Source organism: Halichoeres trimaculatus, unplaced genomic scaffold (genome assembly GCF_033239565.1).
Source record: "Halichoeres trimaculatus isolate MK-OKI-2021-1 unplaced genomic scaffold, fHalTri1.1 fHalTri1_scaffold_3, whole genome shotgun sequence".
Classification (NCBI taxonomy): domain Eukaryota; kingdom Metazoa; phylum Chordata; class Actinopteri; order Labriformes; family Labridae; genus Halichoeres; species Halichoeres trimaculatus.
In genome coordinates, this window is record NW_027437181.1 from 961839 (window position 1) to 982594 (window position 20756).

Sequence of the window (20756 nt, forward strand, 5' to 3'; positions counted from 1 at the left end):
TAAACTTTGCTCTGCTGCTGCTGGTGCCTGGATTGCAGGACAGGGTGTTGCTCTGATACAGAGATCAGGTGAAGAGGAGGTTGTAGCTGAGTCTATAACTCTGGATCAGAGATGTTGTGTTTTTAATCGTTGGGGTTTGAGGTGGTGATGAAGGATTGCTTCCTAACGTCTATTTGCCACGCCGTCACACCTCTCGACAAGGTAAACGATGATGAATGGTGCACGGCGCTGTTGAGCGTCATCCTCCCCCTGCTCTGCATCTGTGTCTCCAGGAACATCTGCTGCCGAGCTGTCAGTCGCACACTCGTGAGCGTGAGCACGGAGATACTGAAGGATGGATTCATCAGTGTGACAATAGATCATCAGCAGCGTGGATCTCTAACCTTCGCTCTGAAAGACGATTCTCTTTGAGGAGCCAGGATTAGGCTCTGTGCGCCGCCTCATTGTGTCTGCGGTGCATCTCATTAAGGCGAAGCTGCAACTCTGCATCCAGCAGGTGATCCTGGCTGATTTGCTCCTCCGTGCTCTAACTGTAGGTGCAGGAGTGTGCGCTAACAACCCTCTGTGAACACTTTACTCTCACTCATGCAGGAAATGTTTTTTGTTCTGCCTCAGCTTCATTGGGTGTAATTTGAAGCACACACCCACACACAGTTTTAAAGATAAGCACTAAATTATGCTGCAGGAGAAGTCTGCTGCTGCTTGAGTGAGTGTTGAACACAATTTGCATTCAGCGCCCATAGATCACGGTGAAGAAAGGAGATAACGGAGGAGTACAGTGAGCTGTGATGATAAACTGCAGGTCAGAGCTGATTTAATTGTTTGTTGTTTGCTGAGGCCCTGATTCTCCTCTCCTCCACGTCACAGCCTGGTTTCACCACAGCATCACCTCTCAGAGCCTCCATCTCTCTCTGCTCACTCCTCTCTGCTCCTCACTCCATCACTCCTGCCAGAGAAGACGCTCCCATTTCCCTCCGCCTCCCTCCTCCATCCATCTCATTTCCCGGCGAGCTGCTGCTCTCGCAGAGGCTGGAGCATAAACAGAGCAGCAGAGCGGCTGATAGCATCTACAGATGTGCCGCCAACATCCCCAGATAAGAACCAGCAGCAGCTTGCCCTTCTCCAGCAAACAAAAGAGCTCCCACTGAAATGTGTGGAGGGGAGGAGGAGGAGGAGGCTGAGTGAATGCAGGGTGAGGCAGAGACGGCACAGTGGCAGAGAAAAGGCGGAGGAATGGGGAGGAGAGGTGAGCGGTGGTGTCGAGGTGGAGGAGGTGGGACAAATGAAGGAGACAGGAGGGAGTGGAGGCGTTATCCCAGGGGTCTGACACCTTTACGCTCAAAGGAGCCGTTTTTTCTCAGCTCACCTGGATTACAGTCATTCAGGAGCCACAAAATTCACTTAATCTTCACAATGAAGACAATATAAAGTGTGAAAAATTGTATATGTAGAAAAGTCTAGTCAATATTTATCCAATGAGTTTTTTCAGCTTATAAAATTGTACGTTAGTCTTAGTTTTTTCCTTTTTCTTTTTTTTAAATTGTAATGCCATATATTAAAAAAAAAAAAAGCAAAATTCTGAAAGAAAGGGAATTAAAATAATTTGTAAAAATTTCTAGAAATTCAAAAAAAAATTAAAAAATGTTAGAATTGCAAAATTCTTTAAATAGGGGAATTCAGATAGTTTGGAAAAATTTCTGAAAATTAAAAAAAAAATGAAATAAATCAAAAATTGCGTAATTCTTGAAAAAAGTGAATTTAGATAATTTGTAAAACATTTTAAAAATAAATTTAAAAAAACAACTAAAAATTGTAAAATTCTTAATAAAAAATAATTTAGGTAATTTGTAAATTTTCTAGAAAGTCAAAAAATGAAAAAAAAAAATAAATAAAAAATTGCCAAATATTTCAAGAATTTGGAAATTTTTATTTTAGATCCAATAAAGCCAAAAATGAAATTTAAAAAATTAGCAAAAAAAATTGAAATGCAAAAATAATTTAAAAAAAGTTGGAAAAAGTGCAAAATTTTTTGCAACAATTCCGAAATTTCAAAGATACAACACAGGATTTTATTTAGTGTCAGTGTCTTTAACCATCAATACCCTCTGTAAGAAAAATAACTATTCTTTATTTTAATAATATTTTTTAAAGCTACAAGGAGCCACAGGTTGAAGACTGTTGGGTTATCCCTTCAGCTCTTATCTGTGTGTCTATCAAACAGCAGGACAGGGGTGTGTCCTCCTTTATCTGGATGGCCTGTTGAGCTGGTGGGGGGTGGAGGGGGCCCTCATTCCAGCCGGGGTGGGGTGCAGCTCGAAGCCGTGAGGAAACGAGCACTTGAGGAAAGATGTGGGGACAGGCCGGGCGGTGATAGCTGCTCTCTGTGGCTCCTGTGTCGGATTTGATTGACGCCTCCTTCATACACTCCTCCGACATTAGATCCAGCTCCTCTTTCACCTCCCTCCTTCTCTCTGATAAGGGAAAAAAAGGGAGCGGGGGTGAGACAGAGAGCGGAGGGATGCACGGTCATTGTGCCAACACATTTATCTAGACTGGAGTAATGGGAGCAGCCGCCGCCACGGTCTCCAGGGGCAACGACCTCTGCAGAAGGTTAGCCTGAAAATGGGCCAGGAATGAGCTAAACTCCTGCTGATAAAATAAGACACCTTAACATGATTAAGGAGCCTAACGCAATCAGTTTTGTTTCAGCTACAACTCAATTAGCTGTAATGAAAAAGGCTCTTCTCCCTGTAGATGCTGGGGGTGTTAGCTTGGCTGGAGGTCTGACTGTGAACAGGTGAGGAGCAGGAGCAGGAGCAGAGGAGGAGCAGAGGAGGAGCTTTGAAGTCCAGCTCAGACAGAGGAGCATCAATCTGCTCCCACACAGAGATTAAAACATCAGCATCCTGAGGACAGACAGCTCAGAGAGGCTGAGTGCACTGAGTTCAGAAACACGGTTAATCATCAAGTCGACGAACAACACGAACTGCAACTTTTTCTAGCTTCCAAAACAGACGAGAGGAAAGTACCAGGATGTACTGCGAATCTTTGTCATACATGGTAGTGGATTGAATGTGATGATATTTAAAGGTAGAGTCTGCAGAATTTTCCTAAAAATACAGTTGTCTTTTACAAGAATAATCCAGCTCAGTCGTCTCCTCTGGGCCTCGTTACATATGTGTCAGTGTCTGTGTCTGCCTCAACCCCCTCCTCTGCCTGGATGTTGATGTTTTGGTTGTATCAAAATGACCCAGTGTGCAGTTGACTTTGTGTGTTTATGATAGTGAGTGGAAGAAGCTAATTAGAGCAGCTAAAAAAGTGAAGGTAGCATGGTTAACTTTCTGCTAACCATGTGTCAAATACCCGTGGTTTGCTTGTGCTAACATGTTAAGTCCGGGGCACGGCTCTCGAGTTTCTCCCACGTAGAAACGTGATGCTACAGGTGGTTGCTGGGCTAGAGCCTGTTCACGTAGCCACAGTTGGAGGCTGTGGGTGTGTGCTGCTGCTGGCACTGAGCCCAGGAGGAGGAGCCAAGTTTGATTGTTGCGTTTTCTAACATGTAACGGAAACTCCTGCAGACCCTACCTTTGAAGCTAAAGACATAAAGTCCTTCAGCAAAGGAACTCCAGAGTAGTAAACACTGGCACGTGGCGTGTGTGTGTGTGTCAGCGACCTTGTGAAGCACCTGCAGACAGCAGAGCAGCAGGAAAGCTAGCTCAGTGTGGTGATTTATTTATAACTCCACTATTTTTGTTACTAATATTTTCTCTTGGTGTGAAAATAAACCTCTGAAATTAACAGAAAATCTGCTCGTTATCGGCACTTGAAGGGCTTCATTTCAGATCCAGCGTAATTATAAGCGATCTTCAGCCTGACCTGTTAATCCTTGAGTTTTTTAACCATAATTAGTTTAATTACCGTCAGTAAAACGAACCAAACCGACTCTTTAAAGTTGAGGATTTTTCGAGCAACCCTATCAGACATTTTTGATCAGGACAGATTGATTTCCCCGCCTGCTGTTTCCTGCTCCGTCATGTGTCTGTTTCCATCCATCAGCATCCATCAGCCTCCTCTGGGCCTTTGTCTGTTTAAGCATCAGCCAATCAGGAGCTGTCAGGATGCCAGCTGTGCTTTATCCTACCGTCACTTCACACGGACGCTCAGAGGATCATGTTTGATTAGACTTTGGGCTGTTTTCAAGTTTCAGCTTCAGAAAGATAATAAATCAAACGGCCTGTCAGAGACAGGAGGATCTCTCTGACGGTCCCTGTAAAGTCCCCGTCCTGGTTTACTGCAGGTCGTCCTGTAAAGCTGAGCAGGAGGTGTTTCCTGCTCTGAACAGCAGCTGCACCCACAGCCCCTCTGACGATCCTCGTAAAGGTTTAGGGGGGCGGTCTGTGGCAGCATCTGGTCCTACACCCGGAGCGGTTCAGGAGATGAAAACATCCCTCCCCTGGTTGGAGACGTTCAGCCCTGCAGAGAGAAATCCCAACATCATAATATTCAATACATACTAGAGCTGGGATGATGGGTTTTTGATTTGATATTTCCAATTTTTGTGGTTTTAAGTTTGCTTTTTTAACTCCAGACAATGTGGAAAAAGTACAAGGAGCCATAGTTTCCAAAAAAATCCCATCATATGTGAGTCAGTTTTTAAGATTAATTCAGAGGATCTGACGTCTCAACTTTGTCCCAGCCCAGCTGATAAACAAAGACTAACAAGAGGATTTAACTTTGGAAAAAAACATAGATTTTTGAACAAAAAAAAACACAATTTATAGCTGTTAAAAAAATATCCTGATAATATGATGCATTGACTTTTTTCTCCCACCCCTAAAACACACATTTGATATTTTACAGCTCGAATTAAAAGAGTTGTAAATATTAAAAAGTAAAGACTGCACATAACTCTGAGTTTCAACATCGAATTACAGTTCCTCTTATTGGGCTTTTGTTTATAACACTTTTTTTTTTTTCCAAAATATTTTCATTGAAAAGATAGTACAATTCAACATCTCAATTCAAAGAAATACGAATTACCTTTTCCTTTTTTTTTTTTTTACATGAATGCATATTCATGTAAAATATATATATATATATATATATATATATATATATATATATATATATATATATATATATATATATATTTTACATGAATATGCATTCGTGTTAAAAAAAAAAATATATATATATATATATATATATATATATATATATATATATATATATATATATTTTTTTTTTTTTACATGAATATGCATTCATGTAAAAAATAAAAATAAATATATATATATATATATATATATATATATATATATATATATATATATATTTATTATTGGATCCCATATATATATATATATATATATATATATATATTGGAGAAATTTGGATTTGGAGAAAATAATAACATTAAATCAAAATGACAGAGTACGCTGTAAAAACCAAACGATGAACAACGATTTTTTTTTAAGTTTTTTTAAAAACATGACGTCTTTGAGCCATCGGGAGATAGAAGGGTATTTAGCGGATTTCCAATGCAACAACAAACAGCGTCTTGCTATTAAGATTGTGAAAGCTATAATGTCCTTTTGTGTAGAGTTAAGTATATGTGAAGTGTCAGGGATCCCAAATATGGCATTTTGAGGACAAAGTTGGAGATTTACTCTGAGAACAGTCGACATGATAGTAAAATAGCCCACCCAGAAACCTTTCAGATCAGGACTGAAAAAAACAAATGGCTAAAGTGACAGGGTGAGCCATGACATTTAAATTCAATAAGTCCGAGAAGAGTACAAGAAGTGGTTGAACGTATCCTCTCTATGGCCTGTTCCCAGAACTCCTCCGGTATTTGCAATTCCAGTTCTTCTTCCCAATTACGCTTAAGCTTAGCATTTGAGTGATCGTTAAGAGCTAGGATTATGTCGTACAATTTTGAAATGATTCCTTTGTGATGAGGAGCAAATGAGAGCATGGTTTCCCATTGCTGTTCTGGGGGTAAAAAGGGAAAGTCGGGGGAACACTTAATAACAAAATTGTGAGTCTAGAAATAGAGAAACAAACGAGTTACAGGTAGGTATGCACGATATTATCAGCACAATATCGGTATCGGCTGATAAAAGCTTAAAAACACGTTTATCGGTATCGGTAGATATGAAAATTTCTGCTGATGGTCACAGCCGATAAGGTGCTATTCAGTTAGGATTATTATTCTCCATCTGAAAAATAAGCTCCTTAAATAAAATGTAGCACTTCATGTATTTTCCCTGCAGAGCTCTGTGTCTGTCACCAGGTTGTTACAGCAGCTCTAAAATAATCAAATGCTACTTGGTTATATTTAAAAATGCATTGTACATTTAAAGTTCATGTGATCTAAAGAAATTATTTTTCTGTATTTCAACACTGAATGTTTGAGTTTGAAAACATAATACATTTCTTATTTATGGTAAAATCAAATGTTTTTTGTCTTGTTTAATGTGTGTTTCTTAAACAAATAAGACCGTCACAATAAGAGTAACATATAAATGCCAGTACAGGATAGACTTAGCTTTCTTTAGAGTGAGAAAAACAAACAAACTTGGGATTATCGGTATCGGTATCGGCCAAAAGGGGTTTCAATATATCGGCAAAAATCCAATATCGTGCATCCCTATTTAATTTAATAGTTTTCTGTCTCTGTCTTGAATCATATGGGTATTATAATAATTTGGGTATATATACAGTATATATCCTGTGTATATCAATGAATTTATTGTATATATCAGCAGATATATCAGATATCGGTCGATATATGGGATATCGGGGGGTTTTTTGCCCACAGTATCGGTATCGGTATCGGTATCGGCCCCAAAAATCCCATATCGGTCGGGCTCTAGTCTAAATTGATACCAGAGTGGTTGGTTATCAGTATAAAGAGAGGGTTTTGTTGGTTATAACACATTTCTCCTGAATCCAAGAGAAATCTGGACTAGAGATTGACTGATTATCAGCCGGGCCGATATTTAGCATTTTGAAGCATATCGGCATCCAATTTTTTAAAATCTGGCCACCAATAATAAATGTGTCAATGTGGCTCCTCTCTGTCTGCAGTGTCTACTCATCATCATCCCACCAACAGGACCATCTAATTGGTGACACGTAGAGACGTTTTTTAAGTCTCCATTTAACTTTATCAGTCAGCTGCTGAGCGTGGGAGCTGTTTTGTATTATCCCAAATTCACTTTTACTGCAAATGAATATCGGCCCCAAATATCAGATATCGGCTTCCTTGTCTACTGATAATCAGTATCAGCCCTGAAGGAAACACACCGGTCTATCTCTAATCTGAGTAAGAAAACTTTCCTTCTTAAATCTTTATATCCGGATGAGGCTGAAATGCGGTGGATCAGCCCTGTTGGAGGGACAAAAAGCGGCGCCCGTGTCATCCGGGGACGGCGCTCGTCTTTTCAGGGTGTCTCTGCTCTCTGCTCAGACAAAGGCTGGTTATAAGGTCAGGATTCACTCTTTCTGTCATCTTCTGCTCCCAGGAGGCGTTTTTACAGCCCAGTAGATGAAATAAGACGCCGTGTCTGAGGTCGCCTCCTCTGGAAACTCGCCCATCCATCTTCCTCCTGGTGTTTGCTCCTCCACAGCAGATCTGTGTCAGGGAGAGTTCGCTCACATCCTGAAACCGTTTCCTCTGCTTAATGAGTGATTGTTGTTTCACACCTCAGTCAGACCGAGCTCCTCGATTAATATCTCTGCTGTTAGCTTGTTTTCTCTTTGGGTTGGAAAGTTTTAACGTGTTTAATAATGAATCCTGAAACAGAGACACGGATGTGATGACACGCAGCCTGAGCGTTTCATCATCTCCGCCGCGCGTCGGGCCTGTCAGGCGTCATACATGATGAAGTGCCTCAGTGACTTCTTTAGTGGATCCCAACACGCCGGCGTTAATTACTCCTGTTTTCATTCCTGTCAATCCTGAAGCTCCGCCCACCTGTCAGCCCTGCCGTGATGGAGGTTTGTGTCGCTCATGTTTTCCTTCAGATTTCCTCTGACTTTGTTTAGCGTGAACGCAGACGTGCTTTCCTTTCCTCTCAGCTGGTTGCTGGGATTAAAGCGCCAGCTCGAACGTATTTTTAGCTCAACGCCCACACTCCTGTCTTGTAAACTTGTGGCTTTAAATCTGTTATATCTTCCCCCTATCAGCCCAGACTAACTCTGCAATTAAACTTTGAGGTTTTCTATCTGAAACACTTAAATCTGACCCACATTTCCACCACATCCCATATTCAGATCAGACCAGAAGAAGTAAAAGCAAACTCCCTCTTGGCGGAGGATATGAAGAATTCATGCAGCGGTTTTCATGTAACATGCACAGCCACTTAGGAACATCAGTAAAGCAGGCGGCCCCGAGCTGGATTTCTCAATGATCCAGGCTGCATTAGTGAAGGAGGATCCTCCTCCTCTACCCGCGTGCTTTAAAGCCTGGAGAGCGTTTATCAGGAGTGGTAATGGAGGGGTGGACCAGCCTGTGTTTGGAGGAAAAGTGTGTGAGAGGCTTTGGACGATCAGTGCAGTGAAAGTCCTAAAACACGTCAAGCAAAGCTGGAAAATAACACACACTAGGAAGAAACACACACACAAACACACACAAACCAGTCATTTCTTAAAACCAACAATTTACCTCTGAGATTATTAATCCTTGGTGTAATAATCTCAGATATCCCAACAATAATCAACCCACTGTTTTTTGTATTTGAATATAAAAGTAAAACACAAACTCAGAAATTTGGCGCCTGATTGGCTGAGTGACTCCAAAGAAAGTTAACGTCTCATTTTGTAAAGTTTAAATACTCGACGTAAAAAATTATTAAATCCTTGTAGCTTTTCATAAAATATTTAATCTCCTGGTGCATAATGTTTTTTTAACTTTTAAATTTCAGAGATTTATTTTTAATTTAATTTTATTTTCTTAACCCATACTACCCTTCTAAGAAAATCTGAAAACCTTGTAAAAGTTCAGTTTGTTTTTTGTTTTTTGTTTTTTAAGTGAATTAACTCAAAGAAATATCCCTAAAGGTTTACAGATATTTTTTTAATCTATTGAGGTTTGGGCTGTAAGTGTAAATACTGAGATAAACATTGTTTTGAAGATTATAAAACTTGCATAATGACACTGTGTTACTGTGTTAAAGCTATTTTGAGGATTTTTTTTTAGTTAAGTATGAAACAGGCTCGAATCCATAAAAAAATGTTAAGAAATAAAAAGAAGACTTTCGAATAGTCCATTATTTATTTATTTATTTGAATTTAATTATTTCTTTATTTTATTTTAAAAAATGTCTTTATTTTATTTTTATATTTATTTAGAAAAATAAAAAAAATAAATGATTTTAAAAAATAATTTATTTAAATAGATTTATTTATTTATTATCTTATTTAAATGTATTTATTTTATTTGAATACATTTATTTATTTTATTTAAATAAATTTGTTTTTACTGAACATATAAAAGAAAGAAAAAAAAATAGAAAAAATGTTACTGTAATAACTGTAAAGTACCACCAGGGGGTTGCTATCAGAGCTATTGATGCTGTTTTACTGCAGATGTAGTCATTTTCTCACGTGCTCCGTGGCAAAGATTCATGTTGACTGTTTGAGAAAGAAATTCAAAAAATTCAGCAAAATCAGCAAAGCCTACTTTGTACACAAGGGGGCGCCAAAATCAACTCAAACCAAAAGTTTTGATAAGTCTAACTCCAGTCTTATATTCAGATTGTTTTAGATGCAGCCTGACACACTCGTATACAACAGATGAACAGTTCATCTATCAGCTGTGAAGACTTCACAGACTAAACTCCACCTCCGCCATCTTATGAAGCTATATTTGACTTCTTTACAAAGAGACATTTAAAGAAGCTTCATGTCACAGAAAGTCTCAGACTCCAGCAGTTTTCGTTGGGTTGTGCAGACGTACAGAGTGAACCGTCCTCTCACAGAAAAACCTGAAAAACTTAAAGACTGTCACTTTGAGGGGAGTGGTGTTTAAATCCTGACGCCCTCTTAGAGCACAGGTTACACATGGAGCATGAATATGTTTCTGTTTCCCTGTGACCTTAAGCGTGTCGCTGAACGTCATGATTGACTGTTAAGGGTGAAGAAATATTCTCCCTGAAGCTCTGAAACCTACGAGCAGAGGACGTGTTGTACACGCAGAGTTACCCTGAGCTCACATTTCTCCAAACCAGTTCATCTTGTAGATATTGTCTCTTTCTTCAGGCCTCCTCCTCCTCTCTGTCTCTGACGTTCACAGCCATTGATTGGTTTCCTCGGCGCTCGGTCTAATTTACTCTGGATCTATCACACCTCACGCTCCGATTGGACATTTTTGGATCAGTGAGCTTGATTTGGCCGTCATCAGCTCCTGAATGCTCCGTCGATGAGGTTTTGGATGTTGTACCTTTGTTTGCAGAGGAATTGATCAGCTGATAAAAGAGGAGGCAGCTGTTAGAAAGTCTGTTGTCATTACGCTGCTTAAAAGGAAAAAACACTTTCCCGTCGGACGGCCGTGCTCCAATAATATCAATCTGTTACAGTCGCTGCACCCGGGGAATTATTGTGAGGCTTTCACTCAGCGTTTTAATGTACCCTCCTCCTCCTCCTCCTCCTCCTCTTCTTCCTGAATTGTGTGCTTCCATCTCAGGCATTGATTTCCTGCATTTCCCAGAATGACTTTGACAAACCTGCAGAGAAAAGCGTGAGCTGGTTGAATTCAGAGACGGAGATTGAGACAGAGGTAGTGGAAATAATCGCTTGATAACAACGAGGAGCCTGTTGTGTCTGTTTCATCCTGGTCGACTGACTCTGGTATCGCTGCAGGGATCTCTCCCAGCGTCTCCTCCTCTTTCTCATTCGTCTGATGTGATTGTTCAAGTTTCCCAAACTTCAGATCCTGAATCTGAAGATCCTGAAACTAGAAAGCAGATCTGATCTGATGATCGTCTAACATCAAGCTGAAGAGTTCAGAGCTGGAAGGATCTTTACTGAGGCCTACACCACGTGTTGGATTATGTTTCCCCATATGTAGATCAATCCAGACCCAGCAGTCCACAATAAATCCTCTTTTTGTCAGAAATGTTGCTCATAAATCAGAAACTAAAACGTACTGACTCATGAGTTTGACCCAAACTGTGAAACCATAACACAGCCTTAAAGGTGCTCTCCAGACTGGGGTGAGTCTTGATTTCCAAATATTCAAATAATTGTTTGATAACAAAAAAAAAAGTTAATGTGACTAAGATCTCATATTAAAACTGTGTTTTCTTCCTTTCTCTTCAAGTTATTCTTATTGATAATCAGGAAAATATTGACAGATTTACCAGGATTTTTAGATGTATCAATAGTATTTCCTATTTAACCACAACCCCAAGCAAAAAAAAAAAAAAAATTCAAATTAGAAAAATAGAAAAAAATAGAAAGAAATTATAAATATGGTGTAACTGACAGACAAATCCCATAGGGCTCCCAGAAAATTTCCACTCTTTGCCATTTAATCACAAAAAACTACGATCATAAAATAAAATAAAATTTAAAAAAATGAAATGAAATAAGATAAAATAAAATGAAATAAGATAAAATAAAATGAAATAAGATAAAATAAAATGAAATAAGATAAAATAAAATGAAATAAGATAAAATAAAATGAAATAAGATAAAATAAAATGAAATACAATAAAATAAGATAAAGTAATAATATAAAATAAATTAAATTAAATTAAATTAAATTAAATTAAATAATAAAATAAAATAAAATAAAATAAAATGAATAATAGAAGGAACTTCTGAAAAAACACAAATAAAATTCCAGTTAACAGATTTATTTAACTAATTCAGACAGCTTTATTAGTCCAGGTAAGCTCAAAAAAAGACTCCCCCTTCAATTGAAAATATCTGAAACCTGTTGCATGCTGTTACGCACCTGCTGCCCTCTCTTGTTTGGTCGTATAATTCAAGCTAAAACAACCAGATAATGCAGGTTCACGTGAGTATTCATGCTTTACCTTAGCTACATAGCTACTGCAGCCACATTGTCCATGCACCGTGCACGAAGCCCACAGCACAAGATCACTACAGGCTCCACCAGAGGACGATACCACGTCAAGGAAGTTTTACAAAGTTCCCAAACTTAACTTCCTGTGAGAAGTTTCTGGAAAGTGTCTGAAAACTTATTGGGAATGTTTCTGCCTCTTTGCAACCTTACCAAGAATACAGTTAATGTTTTTGTTTCACAAGATCATCTGTCCTTCACAGTGTCTGCTGAAAAAACCTCGTCCCCTGGAAAAATGTTGTTGGTGACCCCTGCTGTTTTATTTAGCAGTTTGGAAACTAAAGCATCGATCGTCCAAATAAAACTTCTGTTTTACGCTTCAGTCTTTGAAGGTGGTGCAGTTTTGGTTACCTGCCCAGCACACCACTGTAGCATCGCGTTTCTACCTGGGCGAGACTTGTGTTAGCATGCTAGCACAAGCTAATCATGGGTGTCTGACTCATACCTGGTTAGCAGAAAGCTAACTCGTGTCGCTCTTTGTCCTGTGCTGTTTTCCAAGTTCCTGAAAGTCGAGACAAGCTTCACCCTCGTTTCACTTTGGTTGTTTTTCTTCCTCCATGCTACGTCTGCTATCGTAGCTGCTCTCATTAGCTTCTTCCACTCGCTAAAGTCACACAAAGTCACTTGTGCACTAGGTGCGCTGTGATTGGCTGATGTAACCACACTTATGCTGAGCCCAGAAACATCCTGAAACAATGAAAACATCAGCATCCAGGCAGGGGAGGGGGTTGGGGCAGACACAGACACTGACACTCAGCAGAATCTCTGCCTTAAAGTGATTGTTTTGGTTTTTCTATTCGATGTTGCAAAGATTTGTTCAAAAATTACCATAAAGACACTTCCTCTTGAAGCAGGTAACAACAATACCATCTTTTTTTCCTCCTTTGTTTCTGTAAACTTTTGTGTCAGAGCTGAATGTGAATTCATTAGCTCTGTAATCTCATCCTCGGCTCTTCTCATATTACTGCAGAATCATATTCAGCCGCTTTAAGAAACAATGAATATTTCCACAAACGGCTTTATTGATTGAAATTATGCTGGAGAAAATGTTAATGTAAACTCAGGCTGTGTGTTATTGGCCCCAATTAGTCAAATCAGGTCGTTTCTATGCTAATGGAAGCTAAAGAATTAAAGCTGCAGCTCTTTTCTTCACTGTAGTCTATAAGTGCCGAGCTCAGATGAGGTTTCCCAGTCACGTCGTGTCTGTTTGGTTTCCCTTTGTGCTCTCTGTTCATCTAAATAGCTGAGAAAATATGAGAAACAGAGAAAATCAGGTTTAGACGTGGCAGTGGAAAATTGGTGTTTTCATATTAGAAGTCCAAACGCAGAGCTTTGTTAACCCTCAAGGCAGCCCCAAAAAATGTGAGTCAGTTTCCTTTTTTCTCTTTAATTACTGAACCTGGCTCTGCGCAGACATAGCTAACATAGAAATAGCTAACATAGAGCAGCACTGTGGTCTTCCTGAGCCAAGGTGAACGACGGCCTTTCAGCAGCCAGCTCCTAATTCAGCTGAATCTGGAGGGAGATCCTTAAAGCCTTCTGCATATTCCATTAAGCTGCTCATTGTTATTCTATACCTGCTTTTAATTAAGAGTAGTAGGAACCGCGCTGTTTGATTTCACTGTATCTGTGTGTGTGTGTGTGTATCTGTGTGTGTGTGTGTGTGTGTGTGCAGGCGCGTGATGGCGTTCCTCTTGAGGCGCAGTACTCGTTCTCTGCTGCTCCGTTCCTCCTCGCTAATCTCCACCCAGTGATGGACACATTCATTCATTAGCATTCACATGATTAGAAGCTCGGCCGGTGGAGCCGGGCCGATGATGGAGGTTCTGCTGAATCTAACCCACGGGTCTGCAACCTTTACTCTCCAAAGAGCCGTTTTCCCTCAGCTCACCTAGATGACAGTCATTGGGGAGCCACAAAATCTACTTTATCCTGACATTAAGACAAACAAAGTGTATAATCTAGTAAATAATTATCTAAACAAGAAGTTTTTGTTTTTATAAAATGTTGTCAAAGTGATTTCTTTGTTATTTATTTTTAATAAATTTGCAAATTTAAGAAAAAAAAACATTTGTAATGTCAGATTTTATACATTTGTAAAATTTTATGAAATTTCAATACGTTAGAAAATTAAAAAAAAAAATCTGCAAAATAAAAAATGAAATTAAAAAAATCTGCAAAATTAAAAAAAGCTGAATGTTGTAAATTAAAAAAAAAAAAACTAAATAATGCAATTTCAATTTTTTTCTTAATTTCCAAAAATTGTAAAAACTTTCTAACAATGGCAAAGAAGGGGAATTTAAGAAAAAAAAAAACATTTTTAATGTGAAAGATTTAATACATTTGCAAAATTTATGAAATTCAATAAGTTGGAAATTTAAAAAAAATAAAAAATTTGCTAAATAAAAATGAAATTAAAAAATGTGCTAAATAAAAAAATGCTGAAATTTCATACATTTGAAAAAAAAAAAACTAAATAATGCAATTTACAAAATTTTGCTATATTTCCAAAAATTGTAAAAATTTTCTTACAATGGCAAAAAAGGGGATTTAAGAAAAAAAATAAATTAGTAATGTCAGATTTTATACATTTGCAAAATGTATAAAATGTCAATAATTTGCAAATTGAAAAGAAATCTGCAAATTAAAAAAAATAAATTAAAAAATGTGCAAAGTTAAAAAAAAAAATGCTGAAATGTTATAAATAAAAAAAAACCTAAATAATGCAATTTCAAAATTTTGCTTAATTTCCAAAAATTGTAAAAACTGTCTAACAATGGCAAAAAATGGAGTTTATATAACAAAAAAATCTTAATTTGCAAAAAAAAAAAAAAAATCAAAATTCAAAAAATTCAAAAATCTCTAAAAATGGCAAAAAAACAACATGAAAATTAAAAGCTTTATTTCAAGAAGTGATGTTACATTATGATTTCACTTTGTGTCTGTCATTATCATTAATACCCTCTGTAAGAAAAAAAATAAGTAAAACTTTTTTTAATGATATATTTTAAAGCTGCAAGGAGCCACAGGTTGAAGACCCCTGATCTAACCACACACTTCAGAAGAGGTGTTTGGCATTTGGTGAACAGCTTCATCTTACAGGAGTGTTTTTAAAGGCGCAGCTCCCTGTTTCTGTTTCTGTTTCTGTTTCTGTTTCTGTTTCTGTTTCTATCAAACCCAGGAGGAAAAGGCTCTGTTAGCATAAAGCCCTCTGACCGCTCAGGCTTCACTGCTCTGCTGGAGCCATTTGGCCTCATCTCTCTCTGCTAATAAGTGCAGAGCGTGGTTCAGCTCAATAGACGGTGCTGAGCAAGGGGCTGGAAAATGAAGCTCCCATCCAGTCGATCCAAACCCAGAATTGTGATTAATTGGAATCGATGGCGTTAGCATCGACACTCTCTGCTTCCCATCTGCAGCGCTCCACAAATAACCTCCTTATGTACACCAACGCATCCCTCACACAAATGAACACGCAGGCATATTCCAGACGTCGGAGCGTGAATCTTCTTCTTCCACTCGCTGGTACACACACACACACACACACACACACCCTCCAGACACAGCAAAGTGATGAACTCAGCCTTCAGAGAAGTGATGAGGCTGGAGGAACAAAGAGGTGGTCGATTAGGAGCTGGAAGCAGAGATACTGCAGAGCGAGCAGGGAACTACTCACCGCTGTCCAAACTGAAGCTGTGAGTGGACGAAATCTGCTCTCCGCTCTGATTCAGCCTCTGTGGAGCTGTCGTTTGGACTCATTGCTACAGATGAGTTTCAGAGATCTCTCCTGCTGCCTCTCTGGGTGCAGACACCTCTAACTGTGAGACTCAGGAGCACGTTAACTCAGGGCACGGTCTTCAAAATGTCATCACACCTCAGGCAGGAAGACTTCCTCTGCTTAGTCTGTGGGATGTCCTCGTGTTATGATAAACATGAAGGTTTAAAACGTGCAGTAATGACTGCACCAACTTTACTTTCCAAACTGAACTGTGATGGATAATTAACCACTTATTTAAAGGGATAGTTCAGTTTTTTTCTTACACCCTGAGAAGTGGATCTAGTTTACAAACCACCTCAGTTTGACACGTTTAGGAAACTTTAACCCAAATCCTGATGTCCGTGTAAGACCAAGCTCTATCAGACATTTCTCAGCACTTTACTTTGCTGCAGACTCAGAGCGACGAATCATTGGCTGCAGTCTGAGAGAAGAGCCTAAAGGAAAACGCTTTCTGAGCACAAAGTAAAACTTTAGTTAAAAGTTTTCTCTTACTCTTTGTTTGGGTTGGAGTTGATTAGAATAAGCTAAATGATGTGGTACAGCTGACCGGGGATGGGTACCAGGAAATAGGTATCAGTACTCTACCAATTTCAGTTTTTTTGTGTGTTTATGTGGAAATAAATATTAATTTGTTCAATGGTATAATCCCAGTTTTTTAATTTCACACATTTATTTCTTAGTATATAAACTTGTAATGCTGCATTCAAGTCCAGCATGGAAAATCACCTTCTCATCCACTCACATAATGTCACAAGGATGGGTTTACATTCTGTAACATGGTACCGTTTAATTTTACGTGAGTTGGTACCGGGTACCACAAAAGGAATTTGGTTGGTACCAATAAAAGTACCTAATTTGGTACCCATCCCCACAGCTGACCAGTTTTTGACTGATATATCAGCAAAGATGCAGCGATAGGGATGGGTACCTTTCACATTTGGAATGTTACAGATGCCTGGTACCAGGCAATTAGTACTGGTATTCAACAGTAAAGTAGAAATTTTTGGTATTTTTTTGTGTTTATGTGCTAAAAGTATTAGGGTTGGGTAAAAATATTGATGAATCAATGCATCGAAATATTTCCTTGCCCAATTCAGTATGGATTCAGCAAATCCTCTGAATCGATTCATCTCCTGGCAAAGGGGGGACTGTGAGTGTTTATTGCGTTGTATGGACGAGGGCCACCAGGGGCCAAACAATAAAAAAATGGCAGCTAAAGCAGCAGCAGCATAAAGTGAATTGAAGAATCAATACCGAATCGAATCGTGAGGTTCTTGGCCTTAAAAAAATAAATTCTTTAATAATAAAATATAAAAAAAGTTTTAATTCTACATATTTATTCTTCAGTATATAACCTTGCAATGTTGTGTTCATGTCCAGCATGGAAAATTGCCTACTCTTTCACTCCTCACAGTCACAAGGATGCTTTTAGGTACCTAAACATGGTACCTTTCTAATTTTATGTGAATCGGTACTGGGTACTTTTGACAAAAATTCAGTTGGTACCAGAGCTGAACGTTTTTGGAAAATAATCTAATTGCGATTTTTATATTTTTTACCAATATTGTGATTGGGATTTGGCATGCAATTTAATTAATTTATTTTCTATTTTATTTTTTATTTTATTATTATTTGTATTTATTTATTTATTTAAACATTTATTTATTTATTTTTATTATTATTATTGTTATTATTATTATTATTATTATTATTATTATTATTATTATTATTATTATTATTATTATTTATTTTTATTTTTTTGGGGGGGGGGTATCTTTTGCATTTTTTACTAAAAACAATTAATAAAATTATTCTATATCATTCTATAGTACAAAGGCCAGGCCTATATGTTATGATGAAATGAAATAGACAGAAGCATTAATTGATATGAATAATACATCTTTATTCAACGATCAAAATCACAGAAGAATATTGACTGACTGATTTAACTTCAACGCTTGTAGTTGCGTAATATTTTTGCCAGAAAGAAAAAACAGCATTTTGACTTTTGCTGGTTTTAATGAAGAAGGAGACAAGTTACTATATCCCCTCCAGGTCTGTGTACATGAAACTTTTATAAAATTTTATTTTTATAATTTGCAGACTCTGTGATTTGAACATTGCACTCGGTTACATTGCGATGTCGGTTTAAATTTGATTAATTGTTCAGCCCTAGGCAGCATTTGCAGTCGATGGTGAAAGATGGTGTCCGACAAGAACGATGATAATCAGTGGATCTGGATGAGGAGAAATCATACAAGTCGGGGCCAAAACAACCAAAAAGATCTCTTCCTCCTCCTTTTCTCGGCTCCTCCTAGCTTAGCCTTCTTGATCTTCTTCCTAGCTCCTTGCTGCAGACTCTTCCTCTTGTTGCTGGGTTCAGGTTTAGGGGTTTGAGGGCAGAGTCAGGACTTGGAGCTGAGATGAACAAAGCCTGAAGCCCCAAACTTTCAACCTTCACTTTACCTTTACGGATCAGGTCTGTGCTAAAAGCCTGAGGGATATCCCAGCATCCCCCTGAAGATGGCGTCCTGATGACTCATCCTGCAGCTGCTGATCATAAAAAGTCTCTGATTGGTGGCTTCAGCGAGTCTAATCTGAATGATTCAGCTGAGTTTTCCTCCTCCTCTGTGTGATTATTCAGCCGGTGATTGGCAGCTCGGCTACAAAAATATCACAACTGGAATCAGCTAATCCCATATTAGCTCAACTATTGTGCTGAGATAAAGTGGGGGAAGCTGCGTGCGCGGTGCCGGGTCAGGGGAGAGGCGGGAGCTGCCGGGGCCTTATCTCGGAGTGTGCTTTACCCCGGGGCCTCTCTCGGCAGGGGATTTAAAGAGCTGTCTGCAGGTGAACGGGGGCAGAGACGCTGAGTCGTCGCTCAGCCAGTTTGCAGAATCACTCCCTGCATGAAAGCGCTCACTAACAGATAAACAAGCCTGTTTTTCAGGCTTGGTTTCATCCCGTCATGTCTCTTTCACACTCTCACTTCCAAGGAGACAAACACAGTCAGCCCAAACACTCAAGAGGCCCTCCATGGTAATAACACAGCGTGATGCTCTCTTTAATGTAGACGCAGTGGCCTCGTTACTCCTTAAAAACAACTCTTTCCTCTGCACTAATAAACCCAAGAATACCATTTGCAGTTTACACATCCTAACGTCTCTAATTGAAGCTATTGTGTGCAGTTGTTGCGGACGTGGCCCGCCAGTGTTGGTTTCAGATCAATGGCTTCAAACGCAGGAAATAATTATTTTGCGTGGAGATGAAAGTGGGGGTACAGCAGCACAAACAGCCTGTGGATCCAGCCTTTTTTAATTAGCGCCGCGTGTCTGCTGCTCTGCGCGGCAAATTAACATCCACCGTTTGAGGATAAGTGATTGTGCTGCACCGCTCCCTGTGTTTATGCATGAGGAACCGCCGGTGCAGGAGGCTGTGCGCCAGGCAGGGCGGGGCGGGGCGGGGGGTCTGCATGGCGCGGCCTTTTTCTGCACTCCTGAGAATCTGTCCTGAATATGTTTTTCAAGATGTCTCAACCTCTGCGCTGTTTGTTGTTTAGCCCTGAAGATGAAGATAAGAGTGACTCAGGTTTTATGACTCATGTTTAAGTCCAGGTCCAGGATCGTACTTCATGTCTGAGGGTCTTCAACCTGTGGCTCTGGTACCTCATGTGGCTCTTTGACTCCTCTGCAGTGGCTCCTTGCAGCTTTAAAAGAAATATTGATGCCAGCCTCAAGTTTTACAGCCCTGGGAAGAAAACTACATCTACAAAAAGACTAATCTGGAAGAAAATACAGATTTTAATTCTGTGTGGATGGATTCATTTAACTGACAATGTGTCAGCTTAATAAACATGCTTGATATGTTGCAACACCTTAGCAAACAACCCAAAAAAACAAGATAAGTGGAGCATTATTATAAATAAATGACATCAAATTTAACTATCATTTTCAAAAAATATTTTTTTATTTTCAAATTTTTTTTTTTTTGATATTTCATGTTGTTACATTGCAATTTTTTCTAATACTCCAATTCTTCCTGACATTTTTCCATTTTTTTTTAATTTTTTGATATTTTTTCACATTTTTAATATTTCATTTTTTTTACATCACACATTTTTTAAATAAATAAATTCTTCTTGACTTTTTTCAATATTTTTATTTCATTTTTTTGTTAATATTTAAACACATTTTTGATATTTTATTTCTTTACGACGCCAATTTTTTTAAATAATTGAATTCTTCTTGAAATTTTTCCAATTTTTTAATTGCTTTATATGCAAATTTTGAATATTTCTTTTTTTACATTGCAATTTTTTACAATAATGAAATTTTTCTTGACATTTTTCCAAAAATTTTTGTGTCATTTTTTTAATATTTTTGCACATTTTTGATATTTCATTTTTTACATTACAATTTTCTAAATATTTGATTTTTTATTGACATTTTTAAATTTATTAAATTTATTTTTTGAATATTTTTGCACCTTTTTAAAATAACTATTCTTTTTTTAAAAATTTAGCAAATGTGTTTAATTTTTAAACTGTTTTGAATTTTTGCAATTTTATGAAACCTTTAAACCCTTTGAATTTTTTTGCCAATGTTTTGCAATTTTGGAAAAATTTTTAAACTTCAATTTTCTTGAAATTTTTGAAACCCCTTGCAGTCCCCTGGTCATGTTCTTCTGTCTGACTTAGTACAAATATAAGACTAAATGAAATTGAAATATGAATTGAAGTTTATTTGAAAGACTTTAAACAGACCTTGGGATTTTGAGATAATCTCAGTAAATCAGATGATATTTATAGGAACAGAAAATCAGTTTTTTTTTATCAGCTCAGTCTTAATTCATTTCAAACAACTTTGCTCCATGGATTGAAGAAAAGAA

The 20756-nt window shown here is 38.1% G+C and overlaps 1 protein-coding gene across 12 annotated transcripts in view; it reads left to right on the forward strand.

The window, feature by feature from the left end:
* The window catches only part of neo1a (neogenin 1a), a 270805-nt gene that overhangs the window by 127019 nt on the left and 123030 nt on the right, over positions 1–20756 (forward strand). The gene's annotated exons all lie outside the window — the stretch shown is intronic.